Source organism: Protopterus annectens, chromosome 12.part0 (genome assembly GCF_019279795.1).
Source record: "Protopterus annectens isolate FY-2018-M chromosome 12.part0, PAN1.0, whole genome shotgun sequence".
Classification (NCBI taxonomy): domain Eukaryota; kingdom Metazoa; phylum Chordata; order Ceratodontiformes; family Protopteridae; genus Protopterus; species Protopterus annectens.
In genome coordinates, this window is record NC_056746.1 from 679,195,739 (window position 1) to 679,210,626 (window position 14,888).

Sequence of the window (14,888 nt, forward strand, 5' to 3'; positions counted from 1 at the left end):
GTGACTTCCAGGTTTGTCAGTGGCAGAGCAGTGGGTTTCACTGACATGCATAACAGTTGACACCACAGTTATCAGCACATGGTCCTGTCAAAGACAGCACTGTACCTGGGGCACTACAAGACGACCACCAGGAGAATGTGATGGCCAGATCCTGACAGTATTAACCACACATACACATAGCTTATTGACCCCTGCATATTGTGGACAGGCAACATGTTTTCATGTGTATTGGTACAGCCCTGCCAATGTGTGCTATGCTGCTATTTCCCTGCAAACATACACATTAATGCATTACTGTGGGTATATGGGGGCACACCTGTCAGCTGTACACATTTGCACAGACTGTGCTGATATTCGCTTTACAGTTTGGTTCCATTTAGCATACTATTGTGCCCTGTCTTGGGGACTAGAGGCATATCAGTAAAGAGCACAGGTCAGATTGTAATGGTATACATTTCAAGTTTCAGACTTCTTATTCTTCATAGCCTTACTGCAACTGCAACTCCTGCTGTGCTATCACTGTGTGAGTCTGTGGGTGGGGGGTGGGGGGGGGGTAATTCAACATTGCCGCCATGTGTGTGCCTTTACCAGACATTTCTCTCTGGGTTTCTATAGCTGACTTGCTGTGTGGGTGTGAAGGGTGGATATGGGATCCCCACACTGACATCCATGCCTGTGAACTTATGACCCCCCAGTTTGTTGTCCCCACACATATACTGCAGTAGGATTTGCCACCTTTGGTACTACTGCATAGTGTGTGGAGGCCAGTGTTGTCCAGACATTTCCTGGTGTCCCACATAGCTGTCAGTTGTGTGCTGCTATCCCAGTTGGCCACCCCATTCCCTTGTATGCATGCAGCATTACCATAGATATGCCAGCAAAACATACTAATCCAATCATTTATTAAGAAGACTGACTTACCTTGTGCCTGTGATAGTTGTGAGGACGGTGCTTGAGGGCCACCTATGTTGGATGCACACAGTACACTGCTTATACATGGTAGGTTAGAGGTAATGTGATGTGTGTGTCATCCATTTTACTGTGTGTGCAAGTCAGGGAGAGGTGTCATTCCCTGGGATCCCTACAGTGTCAGTGTGTGTGCTATGTATTGCCTCTTTGCCAAGGCCTGAGCATACTGGGCATGCCTCTGCATGCCTACAGGAACAGGCTCAGGGGTCTCCTTCTTTGAGTCCCTCTGTGCCTGTGGGGACCTTGGCAATGGTGGTGAGCTGTGTGGCCCTTACCCGTGCTGTTCCTGCTGCAGTTGTTTCCACAGAATCATATTGTGTAGCATGGCACATACTATGAACATGTGTGCACATGTGGCTGGAGAGTATTGCAAGTCACCATCAGATATGTCAAGACAGCAGAACCATGACTTGAGCATCCCAGACACATGCTCTATAATGATCCTGGTTTGTGTGTGTGCCTCATTATGGTGTTCTTGTGTGTTCTTGTGTGGATGTGTGTCCATTTCTGATGGGTGTCATCATCCACGGCTCCAGTGCATAGCCAACATTCCCCACCAGATGGCCTGGTATAGCTGTGGCGAATGCCAGATGTGGGAGTCGTGATAGCTTCCAGGGCTGCCAGCACAAACATTCATGATAATGCCCTGGGCATTGCACACAACCTGGCAGTTCATTGAGGGAATCCTTTGTGGTTTATGTAGACCCTACCCTGTTCACCAGATGGTGCTTTGATGTAGATGTGCACGCAGTCTATGGCACCCAGTACCTCCGGCTATTCTGATACACACTGGAAGATATGCGTATTGCTGGTCTGCTCCTCATGGGTGTTGGGGAAGTAAATGTGCTCACTGGTATGTGGTAGCATGGCATCCAGGAACTAGTGGAGTGTCCTGGATGCAGATGCTTGTGAGACCCCCATGATATCCCCAGTAGATCTGTCCCCAGTAGGTCTTTGGAAAGTACCTGTAGTTAAAATTCTTAAGGCTACACATACCTTTGCATCCACTGGGATGGGTTCCCCTCTGTTGGTTCTCAGTCTGAGTTGAGGCCAGCACAGCTTGGTGATTTGCTGAAGTATGTCTCAGTCCACCCTGTAGTGCTCTATCTCTAAATCATGTAGCCTCTGGTAAGTTACACTGGGTCTGAATACTCTTCTACTCCTCCTCCATCTGTGGCAGTTGTCAGCATTATCCTCCTCTCCGCCCTCAGCCTCTAACAGATACTGAAGGATCAAAGCAATGGCAGCCTCTAACATTTTTCCAGTTAAAATTCCCCCACATGTGTACATCAATGGTGTTTTTGGGAAAAACAAGACTGTAAGGGGTTTTCATAGTTTATACTGTTGTGCTCCAGATGCTGCCTGTATGATTGTCTGACTATGATGCATTCCACCTGCTAGCTATGTAATCTGTTCTTGATTGCTTTTATTCTGCTATTTTCCTTTTCTTCCCCTTCCCATTTCCTCTTCTTTTAAGCCATGAGGCACACCTCGCAAACCTGGTGCCCAAATGTAAACAGTCCTGCTATTTCTGGGTTATTTATTTATTTTTTGTTTTAGATCAGGTGCGTGCCATGCAAACCTATTTAGCTAATGGAAACACAAAGAAATGGCCTTCCCTGGATGTGAACATGCTTTTCATTTCATGGAATAAGTCAATACAGCCTCAGACACACCCCCTTGCTTAGCTGTGCTTAGCTAAGCTTATCTGTGTGCCATAGGACTCCAATGTGCTTACACCATGCACGACACACCCCCTTGCTTAGCTGTGCTTAGCTAAGCTTATCTGTGTGCCATAGGACTCCAATGTGCTTACACCATGCACGACACACACCCTTTTCATGTCTGTTGCTCCTCCTACTTACGTGATTATGCTGTAGCACCTACATGGTTAAGTGTAGTTTGGCACTTAGAAGATTTTTGTGATTCAGTAAATTTCCCCTTTGCATACCCCACTGCCTTAGTCCATAGTTACTGCGGTACCACAGAGCCTTTCCCCTTGACAACCACTGTTCCCTGGTATTGTTTTGATTCTGCATGCCATAGACTATAACGGAAAAATGCAGATTTCCCTTAAAATTGAGTTTTCACATTTTTTTTTAATTTTCAGCACGATCCTGTTTGCGCGCCGTTGCCCTATGCTTAAATGGCTGAGATCGGGCAAAAATTAACTTTGATATTTATAAAAATGAAACACTTTTTTATGCCAATGGCCATATATTTGGCCATTGGCATGCCTAAAGAGTATAATACATGCTTTTTTTTTTGAGCTGTTATGCCTCCATTTTAATTTTTGCAGAAATGTATTCAGCTAGTAGCCGAATACATTTCTACAATTAACACTATTCTTGCACGGATGCCTGCCTGCTTGCTGAATCACTAATTCACCTCATTTGCATGTTTTTCACCAGCAAATGAGGTAATTAGTATTTGGCAGTGGTGTCCATGCAGGAATAGTGTAGGCACGTTCGTGCACATCAAAACAGTAATTTACAGGATCGCTCAGTGGCCATATTCCATGCAGGAGCGGCTACACTGTCCCTGCACAGAGAAATTACTTTATTGAATCCCAGAGAAAGTCAGTCAAAGTCAAAGTAAACTTTATTGTCATTTAGAACTACACACGTATTGCCTAAACAAAATTTTGTGCATCAGCTCAATTCTTGAGATTACAAAGGAAAGCAAAATAACACATACAAGTAGAGGAATAAACATAACTAAAAAATACAATACTACTCCCAATACATGCAAGAAAGAGCAGAGACATTTACCAACACTCATATAGGAAAAGAATACCCTCCCCTGCGTTACATTAACTACCCTATTTAAAGTAATACAAAACACACTACAAATTGAAATGGGAAAGTTATTTGTCTAATATTGCACTTGAGTGGATTAAGTAATACTGACTATGGATATAATAAATAAATAAATATATATTGCACAGATAAAAAATTACTTATTATGTATCCAGACTCATGGAACTAGTGCCTGTATTCAGAAGTCCAATCACTGTAGGGTAGAAACTGTTATTGAATCTTGTAGTCCTGCAGTGGATGCTGCAATATCTCCTGCCCAATGCCAGATGCTTAAACTGTTCATGTGGAGGATGTGTGTTGTCCTGTATTATTTTGGTGGCCTTTCAGATGCTTCTTGTAGAATAAAGATGTTGTATCAATGGAAGACTGGACCTGTTACCATCACCACTCTTTTTAGTGCTTCCTTTCTGTAACTCTGCAGCTTCTAAACCACACTGTGAAGTTGCAGGTGAGGATGCTCTCTATTGCACCTCTATAGAAAGTGGAGAGAATATGAGGAGGAAGCTTACCCTTTTTCAGCCTTCTTAAAAACTGGAGGCATTGGTGCTCTTTCTTGACCAGTTGCCTGGTGTTTTCCAATCATGAGAGATCTTCTAATATGTGTACACCCAGGAATTCATACTCTTAACACTTTTAGCATTGCTCCTGAGTGCTGGGTGGTTTGTTCTCCTTTTCCTGAAGTCGATGATAATCTCTTTGGTCTTGCTTAAGTTCAGGTCAAGGTTGTTCCCCTCGCACCAATTCATCACAGATGCCACCTCCTCTCTGTATGCCCTTTCATCCTCCTTTGTGATGAGCTCCATGACTGTGGTGTCATCAGCAAATTTGATGATATGATGATATGGTTGGACTTGTGCTTAGCATAACAGTTTTGGGTCAGGGTGGTGAATAACAGTGGGCTGAAAACACAGTACTGTGGAATTCTGGTGTTAATCTTGATGCACTTTGATGTGTTCTTACCCAAACACACCCTCTGTGGGCTCTCAATCAGGAAGTCCAGGAACTAGTAACAGATGTTTAATGATTAATACATTTGCCAGTTTTTCTATCAACTGCATTGGTACCACCATATGAAATGCTGAGATGAAGTCTATGAACAACATCCTCATATAGTTAAACAGTATCCTCACATGTCAAGTGTTATCAGTGAGAATGACTATAATGGGAAGTGGAACCACAATAAAAACATATGGAATAAGCTGTATTTGAACTCAGGACTTTGTGCGTGACAGTTGTTTGCTCCCCCCAAAAGAACAGTCCATTATTCTATTTGGATGGGATTGGTACTGATCCCCGAAGGAACATTTCACCGAAGCACAAACAGCTGGGCATACTTCCGCGAAAGTATGCCTGTAGCTAGAGGGAGTTGGGAGGAAATGACTGTTGCAGAGATCCTACTACGGTGCGGATAAGGGAATATTTCCTTTTCCTCACTGTAGTGTGATTTTGGAGTGAGAATATTAAAGTATGGGGGTGTGGGGGGCACAGTGGCCCACATGGAGGTGCAGGGGGCTCGCCCCCCCCCTGCATAAAAGTAGATTTATTGGTTTTTTTTTTTTTTTACGCACTTTAACAAAAGCACTTTTTTAGTGAAAGCGTTTTTGTTAAAGTGTGTTCGGTGATTGTGGATTCGGACTATTGAACTTTTGTTCAATAGTTCTAGATCCATTTGTACATAGTGCACATCACACAACCTAGTGTGATTATTGCTTGCAAATATACAGCTCTGTCTTACCTTTCTGTGTTTCTTGGTCCTTCATCAGTTATCTGAGCAGTACTCTGACACATGCAGTGTATAAGCCATTCTGTATCACTGGCCTTAAAATGTGTCAGGATATTAACTGGGAATAATATGTTTTGCAGTTGCCAACAACTGAAGGGTAGGTTGAATAGCACAAACAATCTGAGAATGCTCTTTTGGGGGGAGCAAAGGTGTATGGCACATACAAGGGTACACTGTTCTTTTGAGGGGGAAAAAAAGCTGAGTTACTCTTATGGCAAAAATAACCATAGACTGTTCTTTTGGGGCGAGCAAAGGGGAGTTATTGCACAAACAAGAAAGGGCTGTTCTTTTGGTGGGAGCAAAGGTAAGTTACTACTATGCCACAAACACGAATATGTTGCTCTTGTTACTCTCCTTGTTTTGCATCCTTCCTGTTGTTTGATCTTGTGAGAGTTGGGAAGTCAGAAACTGCAATGTATATCATTACTTTCTAACTTCTCTCTTTAATTATTTTCCAGTACGAATGTATGGTGCTAAACTGGGGGCATGCAGTAATCATCAGTACTTCTGAGAGGTATGACTGTGTGAATCTTTGATGCCTGAAGCCTACTACTTACTAATGGACACATATAAGTCAAATAAGTCTTTGCTGACCCATGTTAAGATAGTTTTATTTTTTGTGCAAATTTCCCACCTTTTACTTGTTTACTGTACCAAGTGATGAAATACAAGGATATGCCATAATATTATTAAACAACGCATTCTAGGTTCAGGACTTACCTTATACATGCAGCAGTTGCCACAGTGTTACTTCAAGGCTGACTCTGTCTGATGCAAGCAGTACACAGCCAATGCATAAGGAGGCAAAGGTTATGTGAGTTACCTGGCATCAGTGTTAATATATGTATGTGAGTAGCAGGAAGGTTTTAGGCCTCTAGGTGGTGAGTGAGTGTGCTATGCATTGTCTTTTTACCAATGCAAGGGCATACTGAGCACACCTATATCTTTCCACACCCACAGCAGCTGGTGGATCCCCCCTCTGACTCCTCATCTGCCTGTGAGTGTGGTGACCTTGGCATTGGTGGTGAGATGTATGCCCCTTACCCTTGCTGATCCTGCTGTAGCTGTTTCCTCAGGATTATGTTGTGTTGCATGGCACATACTGTGAATATTTCTTTACATGTCCTTGGGTTGTCCTGCAGGGCTCTTCCAGATGTATCTAAGCACTAGAACAATGAATTCAGCAGCCCAAACACATGCTCTATGACATGTCTGGTTTGAGCTTCATTATGGCATTTTTCTGTGTGTGTGTGTGTGTGTGTGTGTGTGTGTGTGTGTGTGTGTGTGTGTGTGTGTGTGTGTGTGTGTGTGTGTGTGTGTATGTGTGTGTGTATTTCTGATGGGTGTCATCAGGCACAGTTCCAGTGCATAGTCTGCATTTTCCAGTAAATGACCCTGTGGGATATCCCCCCCTTAGCAAACATCTGGTACAGTTGAGAGGTGTGCCAGATATGTGAGTCATGGTAACTGCCAGGGTTGCTCCCTTAGCATTAGACACAACCTGGCAGCTGATAGAGTTGTAGCCCTTTCTGTTAACGTACCGCCTACCCTGTCCCCCAGGTGGTGCTTTAATTTCTACATGAGTGCAATCTATGGCACCCAATACTTTAGGGTAGTGCACTACCTGGTAGAACCTTTTCATATTTCCTCAGAGCTGCAGGGAAAATATATGTTCTCACTGGCATATTGGAGCATAGCATCAAGGAAGGGTCTATATTAAAATAGCAAATGCTGTATAATCGACACAAAAAAAAAAACAAAAACACAAAATTCCGAACTAACAGAATAGAGATTTTTTTTCAGGGAAAAAAAATCACTGGTCTGCAAAAAAAAAAAAAAAAACCCAAACACAAAATAAAGTGGGGAGCTTTGCCCTCCACACCCCCCAGTTAAATATACCAACTCAGAGATCGCAGTTGAGGAAATGGCAAAGTCCCAAAAATGGCCCAGTGATTTTTTTCCCTGGGAAAAAAATTGCTGTTCCGTGTCTTCGGGATTTTGCCGTTTTGACATTTAGCTGTCGATTAAACAGTGTTCTCTAAATTAAGTGTTCGCTTACTTAATAGGGAACCTCCAGGAATTGGTGGAGGATCCTGGATGCTGATGCCTGTGACACCACCAGCATGTTCCCTGTTGATCTTTGAAAGATACCAGTAGCTAAGATTCTAAGGGCTATACATAGCTTAGATTCACTGAGATGGGCTCCATTTGGTTGGCTGTGGCTCTTGAGTTCAGTGCGGCAGAGGTCGCAGAATTATTGTAGTGTGTCCCTGTCCACCCTGTAGCACTCTACAATTTCCATGTCATGTACATTCTGATAAGTTAAACTTGGCCTGAAAACTCTTCTACTTCTCAGACTAGGCCTTTTGGAAGCAGCGGAAGCATTGGCTTCAGCCTCTAGCACATACAAATGGCTTAGGTTTAACAGGCCTATTCTGCCATTAATGAAACAAAACTGGGTCAGGTCAAGAGTTTGAGGGTCACCAATGTCCTTTTGATAAAGTCCAAGATGATTCTCTCCATGCCCTTACAGACACGGCTGTTCAGATTTATGGACCTATAGTTCCCCAGGTTGGTGGAGGGACTCCCCCTCCCCATCCGCAAGGGAAGTACAGTTGCTATTTTCCACTCTGCTGGGACAAAGCCAGTACTTACATTGTGGTTAAAGAGAATACCCAGTGGTTCCACTAACTCTTGCTTTACCCTGTTTAGTAAGTAGCCTTGGATGTTCTCCAGTCCCATAGAGGCTGTGTTTTTTGCCTTGGCAAGTGCTATTATGACCTGTCCTTTGGAGATAATAAGTAAAGAACTGATGACAGGTATGCTTTGGGGTCTGAAAGTTTTGCGAAACCTGTTTGCTAAAAGGTTGGTAATGTCCTTAGGTTCAGTATGACTTTTCCTGTCCACTATGAATTCGGTGCAAAGCTGGGCCTTCCTTTTTACATTAAAGACATAGCTAAAGAATGTCTTGAGATCATCCTTAAATACGAATGCTAATTTAGTTTTGTAATTAGTTTGAGGACTTTTCAAGATGTCTCATTTGCTTGTTCAAGCTATGGAGGGTGTTCTTCTGCTGACACTGTTCCCTCTAATTCTGGACATCAGTTTCTTTTTCATTTTGTATAATCTGTTTATGCTAGCTGTCCACCAGGGTGGCTTGTTTTTTTTGTGAGCAAGCTTTGATCCATTCTGGTACAGCTGAGTCTATACACTTGCAAAGTCATTTATACAGGGCATTTGTGTACACCTCTGTATATAAGTCATTACTGTCAGTGTTGACAGGAGGTTTGAAACTATGTATGCCACCACTTGGGAGGCTATAGTTTGCTTTAGAGAAACTTTTCAACCTTTTGGATGCTTGGGGGGGGGGGGGGGTTCACGTACGATTGTTACACTGAACATGACTGATTGATGGTGAGACCTTACCAGGGAGGGTCTCATACATAGGGTAGTGCAACAACCTCCCATGTTGGTAAGTACTAGGTCAAGGACATTCCATACCCTTGTGGGGGTATGAGCTAGCTGTTCCAGATCATTTGTGTTTACAAAGTTCAGAAACCTTACAGTGAGAGTGTTTGAGCTAATATATGTATCCCAATCGATGGAAGGATAGTTTATTTAATTTATTTATTTTATTTTACATTTGTTGACTGGGAAAGTCCGACTGGAACAAAGTCCATTTTCAGTGGAGGTCCGGGGAGAAAAGCTCCAACATAAATGGTACCGATAAAAAAATACACAAATAAACAAAACAATAACGGAAGTTACAAAATTCATTGAGATTGAGAACAAAAATAAATATATAGGTTCATAATAACCTAGAGTAACAATTAGAGCTTAAAATTCCCTCGGAAGAGGAAGGAGACTCTTAGAAATTGCTAGTAAAGAAGTAAATAACATTCCTGAGAGTAGCTTAACCAGGTTAGTTAAAGTCACCCATGCCTAGGGTGTATGGCTGTACTATGAGTGACTCAAGTAGGTCCAGGAAGCCTCTGTGTGGTTTTCATGGTTCAGAAAACACACCTCACTGGGCTATACGAAGAGAGATATGACTGATCTCTCAGATTATCTGTCCCAGACAGGTATGTCCGTAGACTAGTAAAGAAGTAAATAACATTCCTGAGAGTAGCTTAACCAGGTTAGTTAAAGTCACCCATGCCTAGGGTGTATGGCTGTACTATGAGTGACTCAAGTAGGTCCAGGAAGCCTCTGTGTGGTTTTCATGGTTCAGAAAACACACCTCACTGGGCTATACGAAGAGAGATATGACTGATCTCTCAGATTATCTGTCCCAGACAGGTATGTCCGTAGACTAGTAAAGAAGTAAATAACATTCCTGAGAGTAGCTTAACCAGGTTAGTTAAAGTCACCCATGCCTAGGGTGTATGGCTGTACTATGAGTGACTCAAGTAGGTCCAGGAAGCCTCTGTGTGGTTTTCATGGTTCAGAAAACACACCTCACTGGGCTATACGAAGAGAGATATGACTGATCTCTCAGATTATCTGTCCCAGACAGGTATGTCCGTAGACTAGTAAAGAAGTAAATAACATTCCTGAGAGTAGCTTAACCAGGTTAGTTAAAGTCACCCATGCCTATTTGTGTATTTTTTTATCGGTACCATTTATGTTGGAGCTTTTCTCCCCGGACCTCCACTGAAAATGGACTTTGTTCCAGTCGGACTTTCCCAGTCAACAAATGTAAAATAATTACTACTACTAAGCACTACTTCACATGCAGTAGGAGCCTATAACAGAGGAGTGTGAGTCACTGTGGGATATATCTGTCTCCCCTACATGTTCTGTTTATGCCGCGGGCTAGGTTGAGAGCCCTGCTTAACAAGTCTTGAGGTGTATTTATCTGAAGATGGATACATTTCCTCCTTTGTTTTTTTCATATTCATTTTGCAGCCTGAATGTGTGGAAGGCCTTATAGCCTTTCATGGCAGGAGTACTCTCTGTTGCCTCAAACCATGTTGTTGTAACTGCACAAACATCGACATATTCCCAAATAAGTAATGCCTCCATTCAGTGTAGTTTCTGATTTACACTCCTAGCATTAAGCAGCATAACTGAGTTTGTCTTTTGAGCATATCTTTATGTCAGGAATTTTATTTTTATGACATTTCCTAAAAAAGGCATCATGTGGGAGGCAAGTACCTTGGCCAGTAACGAAAGACAAGAGGTGACAGATGTAGACCATCCCTGGCAAAGCAGTATGGTCTGTTGACCATATCATCTCAGGCTGACAAATACTGGATCCCCCTGGATTGACACCAGTAGCTAAGCCAATTGTTAAAGTCAATAATTATTTTGTTCGCATTGAAGCATTATCCTGGATGAAGGTAGAATGCTGCTTAGGTCTACGGACATACCTGTCTGGGACAGATAATCTGAGAGATCAGTCATATCTCTCTTCGTATAGCCCAGTGAGGTGTGTTTCAAGTCATTAAGTTCAATATGGAGTATAACAGAGATGTAACTGCTTGTTGTTGAGAGACTTGAGTGTGTGCATGACTTTGCAGATCCTGGAACCTGAGAGGCAGCTGACTGTGACTTTCTCCTTGTACAATGTGGTGAAGGGGACATATGTGTGTCCCATTATCGATTAGTCTATGACCAAGTCGTTGGTTTTCAGGTGTTTTGCCTTAAGGGCTTAAGTCTGGCACTCATATATGTCTGTTTTTATGTGTAGTGGGTTCCTTTGGGACTGTAATGTGTGCAGAAGGTTTGCATTGTGAGGTCTCTGCTTTCTTGGTAAGCCTATAATGACTACCTCTGCATATGTGAGATTATGTGCTGTGCACTTGGTCTATTGAGGAGGTGAAGTGTGTGTGTTGAAAACCTGTTTGATATCTGGTTTGCTGAGAGCATTTATTCTAGATTCATTTTATTGTTGCATCTCTCACATATTGTATTTGTAAATTTTATGAGTACATCGTTGTCAGTATACATGAAGCAATAGAAGCCTAACTTTGTATCAACACAAGTACCATTATTAAGTATATTTAGATGGCCATTGTGAGCAGATTGATTTTATGACAGCAACAACTGGGCCCGTCTCTGAGGGCCATAGGTGCCAGCCCAGAGGTGACTTTACAATCACCTAACCAGTGGTGAAAGTTGCTCTTGAACAGGGTCATTGAGGAGCACTACTTCACATGCAGTAGGAGCCTATAACAGAGGAGTGTGAGTCACTGTGGGATATATCTGTCTCCCCTACATGTTCTGTTTATGCCGCTGGCTAGGTTGACAGCCCTGGCACTAGTTATTCCTGTCACATTTGGTTTGCAGATGTCCAGCATTTCCAGTAGGATAGGGTCTGACACTACTCTGTAGGTCAGGCATAGATCACCTCTCAGCAGCTTGCAGGAAAATGAATACAGTGACAGGTCTTGTAGTCTTTCCATGCATATGATGTTTAGAGGACCTGCATTCTCCCAGTCACAAACCTCAATTTTTTTCTTCAGTTGCTGCAGTTGACTGGTGAGATACAGAGAGAAGGAAGCCTTGTACCCAACTAGTGATCTGATAAGAATGGAGTACAACAGAGCTATGACCTCCCTGGTCTTGGATGTGATGTCATATATATGATGTGCTCAATGCAGAATGTGTGTCTAACCACTATGGACACATAGTGATGAAAGTGTAGATTGCTATGAACAGGTGTTCACAAGTCTAACAACACTGTGTTTGAGATGAGAGGGATGCTATTTATACCATAATTAGCATGGGTACTTCACTGCCAAAGGAGGCAATGAGGCATCGTTTGCTGTAAGGTCCAGACCGTGAGTTTGGCACCAATCATTTGTCACTGTCAACCCCTTCTGTAATATGTTACCAACATTGGGGGAATCTATATGAGTGTGTCCAATTAACAGTCATCTGCAAACATGATAAACCCCAGGCCACCTACCTTTGGCTGCACTTCAGGGAAGTAGTTTCCACACAGCTGATGGCCCAGCACAGATCCTTGTGGTATTCCAATGGTGAGTGGGCTAGTGGTGGAGATGCAGTCCCAACTTTGAGAGTGTGTATATTCTGTTGGTGAGCCAGTTGCCTATCCATCTACTACTGTGTGAAGTAATTTCCAGGTGGGGCTCTTTCACTATTAGAAATGAATGAGGGATATTGTCAAAGGTCTTGGATAACTGAACGTTGGCAGTATGTCCTGTTATCTGTCATCCAGGTCTTCAGGATCAGTATCAAAGAAGTCAACGAGGTTCAATAGGCAAGATCTGTCATTGACAAACACAACATGGGATGACTCAAGTGTGTTGAAGGTCAACTATATCCCTGTGGATAAGGTCCATGCTGGTCCTTTCTCTACCATTACAGATAAAGTTTGTTAGGCTTATGGGTCAGTAGTTGTCGTTCTGCATGTTACCATATTGATATGCATTGCATATGTCACAACATTTGATATTACTTTCTGTAGTATAGATGGTCTATGTGTGGAACAAGTGCTGAGACACCAGGGTTGCACTGCATGGGGGAGGGGGCAATACATGGCTATATTGTAAATATATGACATACTGTGAGACTGGGCCTTCATTTTTTTATTTTTTTCCACATGTAATGTCATGTCATACACAAGAAATGGACAATAAACAGCACGTATTAATGCACTGATACTTTCCTTTTTGGGGCCAAATGGTACTGGGTTTCAATACTTTTCTCTCTGTCTCTTTCTGTCTTTTTTCTTTTCTCATGTTTGCCTACTGATCCACTGAGCACAAACACAGGAAATGGATGAAAATGAAAGTCAGGTTTGGTTGTGTTTATCTGGTGTGCACAAACTGGAGCCCAGGAGCAGAAAAGACCCAGACAGCTAAAATAGAAACCGGATGCATTCAATTAATAGTATTGGGAATTGCGCAAACCCACTAAGTGATGCTGCATGACGGTTAACAGCAAAACCTTAAGAATGAATAGTAAAATAGGCAATATCTTGTAACTAATCCTGTGGCAGCATGTGTAAGTGTAGGGCTGGATTGCAGATCATCCTGGGTACTAGTACAGGGTTGCAACCTTTGTTTTACTGATGTGACATTGCAGTTTATAACAATGAACTGCAACATAGACAAGTGTTTTCTTAACCTTTATCACAAAATGACACAGGCAACTTTGTTGTGACAACAGGTATAAGTGTAGGACTGACATATACCTGTCCTGGGTTCAAATATTCCATACACTTTTACTGTTGTTCCTATTGAAGCACCACAGTGCCAGGTTGCTGCAGGTGGACTATTCTGGGTTCCAGTATAAGTCAGAGGCTTGGGATAGTTTGTCCCAGATTGTGACCACTGCCACTGGTATCCCCCACACTGGTGACCAATGTAGGCACCACTTTAGTGACTTGCATCAGAAGAAGAAGGGTACCTTCAATGCCTGGATCAAGGAATTTAGGACAGAGGATATCACATAGATGTGTAAGTATCAGCTACAGAGAGTATCTGTAAGGGTTAAATTGGCATTCTGTTCTGTTTTTGGAGATGGAGTGCAATGTTAGGACTCATGCCACTAGATTGGCAAGGATGAGGGAGGCATGTGGTATGTATGCAGCAGGAGAATAGTGTTATTGTAGCATTAAAAGTTAAACATAGCTTTTTAGTACTTGATACAACTGTATTAAATTGAGCATGCATATTTCAATTGTAAAAGCAAGTATGCATGCAATAGTCACTAGCTCAAACAAAGATAGCTTGTTTGGTATTTTATACAGTTGTACCAAATTGAGCATGCATATTTCAACTGTAAGAGCAAGTATGCATGCATTAGTCTATAGCACAAACCAAGAGTACAATACTAGACTTTAGTCAAAGGAGGTTGGTTCAAACACCACACTTACCAACTATACAGTAACTGTTAATTCTTCAATTATGTGTAACTTAAAGGTTTAAAGTAAAAGCTCTATACTAGTGGCACACATGCCCTGCTGTAAATTGTCATCTGGATAAATGGAACATGCATATATGCAATATATGCACATGTAAAGGAGTACTTGCGGCAATCTCTAGTATAGTGTGCATCTGTTAGGAGCTGCTAGTCTTAAAAGTAATAAGTTATCTGTTTGGTCATGATAGTCTTAACAGTAAGGATTAACATGTTGTGTCTTTTGGCTTTTCCCGGTTAGGGGTCGTCACAGCTGAACTCTGGTCCGCTAATGATTGGCAGTTGATTTTTACGTGCTGAGTTGCCAGCCCTAACGCACAACCTTCAATGAAGGTACGCCCATTCATGCATGTCTCCACGCAGAAGACGCTCTAGCTGAGAGTCGAACCGGTCAGCGTCTTACTGTGAGGCGACAACGCTACCAC